Below are 10,755 nucleotides of genomic sequence, written 5' to 3'. Positions count from 1 at the left end.
AAGTGAGACGAAGCAACAAGGACTTGAACTAATGAATCCTAACGCAGAACGATTTTGGTTCCAACGTGGCAGAGAGGCAGTGGTGCGTAGTATGGAGGACAAAATAATATAAGAGTTTTAATTCAAACAAGATCATAGGAGAGTACATGATAATATATATATACATATATGCAAAGATTCGAACCCCGTACCATTTGCGTGGTAGCTGGGACGCTAACTGCGAGGCTATGATCGCCCCTAACAGGGAAACGACTATACGATTGTTAGTAATCCAATACCCTTAAACAAGATCTTAGGAGAGTACATGATGACAATATATATATATATATATATATATATATATATATATATATATATATATATATATATATATATATATATATATATATATATATATATATATATATATTATCCCTGGGGATAGGGGAGAAAGAATACTTCCCACGTATTCCCTGCGTGTCGTAGAAGGCGACTAAAAGGGGAGGGAGCGGGTGACCGGAAATCCTCCCCTCTCGTTTTTTTTTCAATTTTCCAAAAGAAGGAACAGAGAAGGGGGGCCAGGTGAGGATATTCCCTCAAAGGCCCAGTCCTCTGTTCTTAACGCTACCTCGCTAATGCGGGAAATGGCGAATAGTATGAAAAAAAAAATGTATATATATATATATATATATTTTTTTTTTTTTTTTTTTTTTTTATACTTTGTCGCTGTCTCCCGCGTTTGCGAGGTAGCGCAAGGAAACAGACGAAAGAAATGGCCCAACCCCCCCCATACACATGTACATACACACGTCCACACACGGAAATATACATACCTACACAGCTTTCCATGGTTTACCCCGGACGCTTCACATGCCTTGATTCAATCCACTGACAGCACGTCAACCCCTGTATACCACATCGCTCCAATTCACTCTATTCCTTGCCCTCCTTTCACCCTCCTGCATGTTCAGGCCCCGATCACACAAAATCCTCTTCACTCCATCCTCGGATCAATTTCTGAATGATGTTACGTGAGGCAGGATTGAAGGAAATGTAATAGTTCATACTACTGACGGGTAGGTACAGTGTGTGTATGTTCAGAGCACAAAGGGACCCGGTACCTAGACATAATGGGAAAGAACTGCTACTGGAAAAGTTACCAAGGCCATAAGGAAATTCTTCTTTGCGAAGAGGCTCGATGAACTTTGGCTCATATGATGTATTCTCTTCTCATAGATCCCAAAACAATGGACTGAGTGAGGAAAAGACTTCATTACCATTGCCAGTCAAAGTTGTTTATCAGTAACTAGATTAATATGAATGGCAATATTATGTCCTTCACAAGGCAGCTTCGTTTCAAGTCTGTAACCCTTTCTTTTACTCTAATATATTTGACTTATATGCTCTCTCTCTCTCTCTCTCTCTCTCTCTCTCTCTCTCTCTCTCTCTCTCTCTCTCTCTCTCTCTCTCGGTGACTTAAACATTTACGTTGTTCCTCCTGCTGCATTATGGAGCACCTCCCTCCTCCACCCACACCCCCGTGATTGATGCGTCTTTCCCATCAACTTCCCCCACCACTCCACTCGTCACTCACATTCCCTCCCCTCACGCAAGCTCACCCTCGGCACAATGATGCCATATATATTCAGATATCTTTTTTTTCCTCTTCCCCTCGGCGCTTTTTAATGACTGGACCCCCCACACATTTTCTGTATCATTTTCACGATACATTTTGACTTCCCAAAAGCCAGCGAGTTTTAATGTGTGTGATCGTAACTACAGAAACAAAAACTATTGAGTCTACAACTCTACATAATTTTCGCGGTTCCCCTCTACTGCCCTACACGATATCCCGAACTTTTCTCTTAATAGAATGTTTTCTCGTGTCTCTCTCTCTCTCTCTCTCTCTCTCTCTCTCTCTCTCTCTCTCTCTCTCTCTCTCTCTCTCTCTCTCTCTCTCTCCCCTCTAGCTTCCCTCGCTCCCTATGTTACTCCTCCCCTTACACCTGTCCAGGGTTTCATCAGTTCTACAACTTGATCCTCCGTCCATCCATGTCCATGATTATTTCTCCTTTTCTTTTGTCTCTCCCTGTGGCTTATTTCTTCTCCTCTGATGATTTTCCCCGTTTCATGCACTCCCTCCACCTGCCATTTAGTCCCTCTCGCTTATTCTCTGCTACAAGGACGGGGTGCACTAGAATGCTTCCATACTTCCAACCTCAGCACTTCAAAACCAACCCTACAGTCTGCCCTCACGAACCGGTCCACGTATCTTCCTCGAGAGCCACGTCGTCTATTTTGCATACAGACGTTTTCTGTCACCCCTGTGTAGCCACGCCTGGTCCTACGGTGACCCCGCAGCAAAGTCACAGCTTCCTCCACGACTCAGGGGGACAAAGAGCATCAGCCTCTCCTTGCGCCAGCCTCACTCAAGGGAGACAATGGGGTCTCGACCGTCTCTAGGGCCTGAATTCCAGGAATAGCGCCATATATATATATATATATATATATATATATATATATATATATATATATATATATATATATATATATATATATATATATATATATATATATATATTCCTATGAGTCCACGGGGAAAATGAAACATGTTTACCAAATGGCGTCCTAGCTTCGTCTCTTCGATGTATATCAGCTAACTGTTATATTTCTCTCTTGTGTCTCCCCTGATGATGTGATTATTACACGAAAGTGCACTTGGGAACTTTTCGTGTTTCATTTTCCCCGTGGACTCATAGGAATATCTTGATCACGCGCAAGATTGTGACCCTTTCCAATATATATGTATATATATATATATATATATATATATATATATATATATATATATATATATATATATATATATATATATATATATATATATATATATATATCAAATGTGTCGAAAGGAAATATTGTCTAAGCCTTCGAACTCCGTAGCGAGACGAAGACGTTTCTTGAATTGCAAGAGAGAAAGGATTTGTTGCTCAGCGAACCATAATGGGAAGAACGCCTGGTTTACTTAGCTGACAACTTCGAACAACTGAATGAGTTGAACCTGAAATGCAAGGACGACTCTGATTCACTTCGCGGATTCGCTTTTCGTCCTTTCACGGATAAGAATAACAAACGGAGGAGAAAAGTAATTTTGCAGTGTTCGAGACGGTTTGTGAAGTTTCAAAGGGAGATGTGGACACCCGTCTCGTGGCTGAGATTGCTGAACATCTGCCTTGAGGTAAGAGTTCACCCGGTACTTCCCTGACACTGGAGAAGGGAAGGTAGCGATAACGAGAAAGCCGTTCTCCCTCGGACCTCTTTCGGTCCCAGATCTAATTCAGGCTGATTTCTTACACCTGAAAAGCGACTCTGGAGCAATAGAACTCTTCCAGGAGTGGAAGATGCTTGATTCCAAGACAGTGATGTATACTTTAGCGCTGGAAAACGAGCCCTGCAAACGCTCTTCCCCTCTAGCTCCACATTCCTGTGTGAATCTGGGTTGTCTACACCTCTGTAAATCAAAACGAAAGCGAATATCAGCTTGGAAGTTGAAGTGTGTGTTGCGCTCTCTCCATTACCATTCCTCGAGTAGGCAAACTTGTTGACGGGATACTAGCACAAACATCACACTAGAACTGTACAATGATTTTCTTGTTTTCGATACACTTTTACTGCTCTTAGTATCAGTCATTCTGTTGTGAGACAACGTAGATACAAGTATTCTGATGCATATTTATGATAACAGGTTTTTTTTGAGTACTTTTATGCAATATGTAATCACATTTAGCATTAATGAGAGGCTTTTTAACCTGTCTATTTTCCTATGGTGTTTTCTAAATGAGTTCAGTATAGCAGTCTGTATGGTCAGGAACCAGGATCCCCTCCCTTCCATCTAAGACCTCCCGACCATGTACATCACCAATCCATCCTTGTCTCCCTTCCTTCTCCATAACCCTGCTGTCTGCGTCGACCTGCCATTTACATCGGCCTGCCATCCATGTTGTCCATCTATTCACGTCACCTTGTCATCTATGTCAACCTGTCATCCACTTTGCCCTGCAATCCGCATCCTCCTATACCATTCACAGTGTCTTGTAGTCCGCGTGGACTTAACCATCCACATAGCCTTGTCATCCACGTCACGCCTCCACCCACGAGGACCTACACACCAACTTCCAAGCTCCTCCACATTTGTCTGGGTTAGCAGGACGCACGACAGGTTGCACGAAATTTGGAACTGACCACCGCAGGACAATCTAATTGTTACATCCTGTGAATCTTCACCATCACATCTCGGTTTGAAGGAGATCCAATAATGTCTTTTCTTCTTGTCCAACGAAAAATGATTTCTCCATTGATATATTTGGAGAAAGCTATCACGTATTTTCTTCTTTGCAAAGACGGAAAGAAAACAAGAATAGAACAATGGATTAATATAGAATACTGAGACCCTTGTAATATCGGTATTAGAATGATACTGCGATAGTTTGATCTAAAGCATGATGCATGATTAATCAGAAGTAAGTAATAATGATAGTAAGGCCCTAGTCATCTGCCCATTTCCATCACATAACTCCCAAGTTATTCACTATTTCAATTTACATTAGTGAATACCCCATGACCCGCAAAGAAAAATGATACCCTCAAGTGCCATATTACTTATCTTCGCATTTAAATCAACCATCACCAGTACACAGTCTCTTACATCAAAACTGCTAACGCACTCAGCTGTTCCAGGAACTCTTGCCTTTCATGATCTCTCCTCTCGTGGCTAGGTGCACAAACCCTGATGATTACCCATCTCACGCAGTCTATTTCATTATCACCCACATCAGTCTTGAGCTCACTTCATTACACTGTTTCACACACTCACGCAACTCCTGCTTCAGCAGCAGTGCTACCCTATCCTTAGCTTTTGCTGTCACACCAACTCCTGACTTTACTCCTGAGACATAACCTATCCATTCATTTTCTCTACCCCTGAGCTTTGTCCCACTTGGAGCCTGGTAGCAAGTTTCAGTTCGATGATAGTTTCTCGGCACAGCAGTCTGGTGTGAGTGTGGGAAATCCTCTCTTTGACTGTGAACGTATGGGGCCTGTCTTCATCTGTTTCTGGTGCTACTAAGAGTTGAGTATGTTTACCTTATACGTACTGTGTAATTGTGGATGACTTGGTCCTTTAAAGTGCTTTCCCCTCATTTGTGGATGTGTTGTTTACTGGTTAGATTTTACACTTGTATCATCCCATTCAAGTCGATGAATTATCAAAATCATTTGACCGAATTATCATCGGCTCGGGTTGGCCTATACAGTTCTCAGTAACTCTCTTACCCTTACTGGAATCTCATCAAACTCTTACATCATAGGGAGAGAGAGAGAGAGAGAGAGAGAGAGAGAGAGAGAGAGAGAGAGAGAGAGAGAGAGAGAGAGAGAGAGAGAGAGAGAGAGAGAGAGAGAGAGAGATGTCGCTGTCATAGTTCTGTCAAACATTATTTTGTTGCACCCAGCCATCCAGGTTGATTGTATTATAGAGAATTCCCCAACACAATCTTCCTCGTTATTGGGCCGTGCTAGACGAACCTGACATTCCGTTATTGCCGAGACATGCTGGATTATTGCGTTAGGGGGAGGACGTTCCTTGAACAACGGAGATTCCACGACACAATAAACAGGATGGGGAAACAAAATCCTACTCGAGCGGGTGTTGGTTCTGTGTCACTCTATCGCACTTTCTCTCGTTAGTCGACGTCGTAGCTCGAGGCAGACACTGAGGCCATCAGTTTAGAAACGTTTTGCTGGTGTCATAATCCAGTAAACTGTTTCATCTTCTCACACTGACATTGACAAAAATGGACGTCATCTTGATTTTCGTCGAAACGTATTCGTTTTCTGAAACATATCACAGGACACGTAGCCTAATATCAAGGTCACATCTTAGGACTTCTAACAAAGTGCAGAAGCAGCGTTGGATGCCGCATTACTTATAGTTAAGGACATTGCATGAACTTAGACGACCAGAATGTTTCTTTCTGCTACAGCTGTCACAATTGAGGCCACATCGTCTTCGTCTTCCACAAAGTTCATAACTTTCAGAGTAGATCCTTGTTGCTCAACGTTCTTTGTCTTTCTTCGTCTTTTCATTCTGTCCTTGTACCACTCTACAGCCCAACCACCCTCACTGTACAGACGATCTCCATCCTTCAGTCACCACAATCATATCTAGGCTGGTATACTCGACCGCAGAATATGCATGGGTGAAACAGTCTCACAGAGATCCTAGACCTTCATCTACCACGCCAACTTCCAGGATGAATCCAGGCCACTTTTATATTCTTTTAATGTCTATAATGCTATACTCATTCCATGTGAAGTATTATAATACGATGGAAGACTTACTCGATATATCTGACACTGGACATGAAAACAAGTGACATGATTTGTTGCTGTTTCTCATTAACTTTCCCCCTTTCTTATTTCACCCATTCATTTACCCATTCTCTCACCCTCTTCTCTTCTCTACTGTCTATAACATAGACCTTGTCTACTGTTAAGAAAAAGATCCTTATGAAATGAGTAATTTGGCCAGTATACATCTACAGTGATAACCTCTGATTCTACATTGTTCTGCCTCTACATCACTCTGACCCTTCAAACTTCTACCTGTACATGACTTTGCTTGAAAATTACTTTGCTTGACCATGGCTCTACCTCCACTGCTCGAGTTAAATGTCTGAGCAAGGACAAGCGGCAGTCAGGTAAGGTAAGCATTACGTTAGAAGAAGAATTCGCGAGAGCAATGTGGCTGCGCCAGAGGGAGGAATCAGGACGTGAAATCTGGCTGGCTGTATGACCAGAAAATTGAAGAAAGTGGGAGAGTTGAGGTAGAAGGGCAGTATTTCAACAGAGGTAAAGGTGTCAGAGGGATGAAAGGTTGGCAGGTGGCTGGAGCACTCACGTGTGTACTGACAGGAAAAGAATACCAGTTTGAATGTGCGGGGAGGGTTGATAAAAGCAGTACAGGCAGGGAAGTGGAGGGGATGGATGGCCACCACATTGCAGGCAGAGAGGTGGAGGGGATAGATGGCCACCACAGTGCAGGCAGGGAGGTGGAGGGGATGGATGGCCACCACAGTGCAGATAGGGAGGTGGAGGGGATGGATGGCCACCACAGTGCAGGCAGGGAGGTGGAGGGGATGGATGGCCACCACAGTGCAGATAGGGAGGTGGAGGGGGGGAGGGTGACCACCACAGTGCAGGCAGAGAGGTGGAGGGGATGGATGGCCACCACATTGCAGGCAGGGAGGTGGAGGGAACGGATTGGCACCACAGTGCAGGCAGGGAGGTGGAGGGGATGGGAGGCCAACACAGTGCAGATAGGGAGGTGGAGGGGATGGATGGCCACCACAGTGCAGGCAGGGAAGTGGAGGGGGTGGATGGCCACCACATTGCAGGCAGAGAGGTGGAGGGGATGGATGGCCACCACAGTGCAGATAGGGAGGTGGAGGGGATGGATGGCCACCACAGTGCAGATAGGGAGGTGGAGGGGATGGATGGCCACCACAGTGCAGATAGGGAGGTGGAGGGGATGGATGGCCACCACAGTGCAGATAGGGAGGTGGAGGGGATGGATGGCCACCACATTGCAGGCAGAGAGGTGGAGGGGATAGATGGCCACCACAGTGCAGATAGGGAGGTGGAGGGGATGGATGGCCACCACAGTGCAGATAGGGAGGTGGAGGGGATGGATGGCCACCACATTGCAGGCAGAGAGGTGGAGGGGATGGATGGCCACCACATTGCAGGCAGAGAGGTGGAGGGGATGGATGGCCACCACATTGCAGGCAGGGAGGTGGAGGGAACGGATTGGCACCACAGTGCAGGCAGGGAGGTGGAGGGAACGGATTGGCACCACAGTGCAGGCAGGGAAGTGGAGGGGATGGATGGCCACCACATTGCAGGCAGAGAGGTGGAGGGGATGGATGGCCACCACATTGCAGGCAGAGAGGTGGAGGGGATGGATGGCCACCACATTGCAGGCAGAGAGGTGGAGGGGATGGATGGCCACCACATTGCAGGCAGAGAGGTGGAGGGGATGGATGGCCACCACATTGCAGGCAGAGAGGTGGAGGGGATGGGAGGCCAACACAGTGCAGATAGGGAGGTGGAGGGGATGGATGGCCACCACATTGCAGGCAGAGAGGTGGAGGGGATGGGAGGCCAACACAGTGCAGATAGGAGGTGGAGGGGATGGATGGCCACCACAGTGCAGATAGGGAGGTGGAGGGGATGGATGGCCACCACAGTGCAGATAGGGAGGTGGAGGGGATGGGAGGCCAACACAGTGCAGATAGGGAGGTGGAGGGGATGGATGGCCACCACAGTGCAGATAGGGAGGTGGAGGGGATGGATGGCCACCACATTGCAGGCAGGGAGGTGGAGGGAACGGATTGGCACCACAGTGCAGGCAGGAGGTGGAGGGGATGGATGGCCACCACATTGCAGGCAGGGAGGTGGAGGGAACGGATTGGCACCACAGTGCAGGCAGGAGGTGGAGGGGATGGATGGCCACCACATTGCAGGCAGGGAGGTGGAGGGAACGGATTGGCACCACAGTGCAGGCAGGGAGGTGGAGGGGATGGATGGCCACCACAGTGCAGGCAGGGAGGTGGAGGGAACGGATTGGCACCACAGTGCAGGCAGGGAAGTGGAGGGGATGGATGGCCACCACAGTGCAGATAGGGAGGTGGAGGGGATGGATGGCCACCACATTGCAGGCAGGGAGGTGGAGGGAACGGATTGGCACCACAGTGCAGGCAGGGAGGTGGAGGGGATGGATGGCCACCACATTGCAGGCAGGGAGGTGGAGGGGATGGATGGCCACCACATTGCAGGCAGAGAGGTGGAGGGGATGGATGGCCACCACATTGCAGGCAGGGAGGTGGAGGGGATGGATGGCCACCACATTGCAGGCAGGGAGGTGGAGGGAACGGATTGGCACCACAGTGCAGGCAGGGAAGTGGAGGGGATGGATGGCCACCACATTGCAGGCAGAGAGGTGGAGGGGATGGATGGCCACCACATTGCAGGCAGAGAGGTGGAGGGGATGGGAGGCCAACACAGTGCAGATAGGGAGGTGGAGGGAACGGATTGGCACCACAGTGCAGGCAGGGAGGTGGAGGGAACGGATTGGCACCACAGTGCAGGCAGGAGGTGGAGGGGATGGATGGCCACCACATTGCAGGCAGAGAGGTGGAGGGGATGGGAGGCCAACACAGTGCAGATAGGGAGGTGGAGGGGATGGATGGCCACCACAGTGCAGATAGGGAGGTGGAGGGGATGGATGGCCACCACATTGCAGGCAGAGAGGTGGAGGGGATGGGAGGCCAACACAGTGCAGATAGGGAGGTGGAGGGGATGGATGGCCACCACATTGCAGGCAGGGAGGTGGAGGGAACGGATTGGCACCACAGTGCAGGCAGGAGGTGGAGGGGATGGGAGGCCAACACAGTGCAGATAGGGAGGTGGAGGGGATGGATGGCCACCACATTGCAGGCAGAGAGGTGGAGGGGATGGATGGCCACCACATTGCAGGCAGAGAGGTGGAGGGGATGGATGGCCACCACATTGCAGGCAGAGAGGTGGAGGGGATGGATGGCCACCACATTGCAGGCAGAGAGGTGGAGGGGATGGATGGCCACCACATTGCAGGCAGAGAGGTGGAGGGGATGGATGGCCACCACAGTGCAGATAGGGAGGTGGAGGGGATGGATGGCCACCACAGTGCAGGCAGGAGGTGGAGGGGATGGATGGCCACCACAGTGCAGATAGGGAGGTGGAGGGAACGGATTGGCACCACAGTGCAGGCAGGGAAGTGGAGGGGATGGATGGCCACCACAGTGCAGGCAGGGAAGTGGAGGGGATGGATGGCCACCACATTGCAGGCAGAGAGGTGGAGGGGATGGGAGGCCAACACAGTGCAGATAGGGAGGTGGAGGGGATGGATGGCCATGACGAGGTATCTATCTATCACTCATCATCGTTGTCAAGTTCTATCTACTTTCTAATTCTTACGTAAAGTCACTTGCGTATACGCTCTCAGTATCTCTCCTTCCGAGTCTCTCTCTCTCTCTCTCTCTCTCTCTCTCTCTCTCTCTCTCTCTCTCTCTCTACGGTAGCAGCCGACCAGGGAGGTGTTTCTGGTACTACCTTTATGTGTATTAAGGGGTGTCATTGACTTGGCTGTCACACATGAGGACCTGGGTTCGATTCTTGAGGTGTCTAATGGTAATTAGTTTACTTCAGATATCATGGGTCCATTACATCCTATATATATATATATATATATATATATATATATATATATATATATATATATATATATATATATATATATATATATATATATATATGTGTGTGTGTGTGTGTGTGTGTGTGTGTGTGTGATTCCATATAATGAACACCGTTGATAGGTTTGCTAAATATTGCAGTGAACGAGTTAACCTTGCCTTAATTGGGCTGTCAGCCAGGCAGAGGAGATGAACGACTGTTCTGAAGCACCTAGTGTCATCACACACACAAAGATTAACCTTTATACTTATATATATACATATATATTTCCCCCCCTGGCAGAGAATATGAAATGAAATATTGACAGAACTTATATAAAACACGTAAAGAATGACTCTTCTCTTCACCTTGGGAATGATTACAGGAGTTATGAAACACACACTTGGTAAATAGTTGCCATGAGAGGACACTTTGCTGTAAAATAATCAT

The sequence above is a fragment of the Panulirus ornatus genome, chromosome 12 (genome assembly GCF_036320965.1).
Source record: "Panulirus ornatus isolate Po-2019 chromosome 12, ASM3632096v1, whole genome shotgun sequence".
Classification (NCBI taxonomy): domain Eukaryota; kingdom Metazoa; phylum Arthropoda; class Malacostraca; order Decapoda; family Palinuridae; genus Panulirus; species Panulirus ornatus.
The sequence above is the reverse complement of the archived record's forward strand: the minus strand, read 5'-3'. Positions refer to the sequence as shown.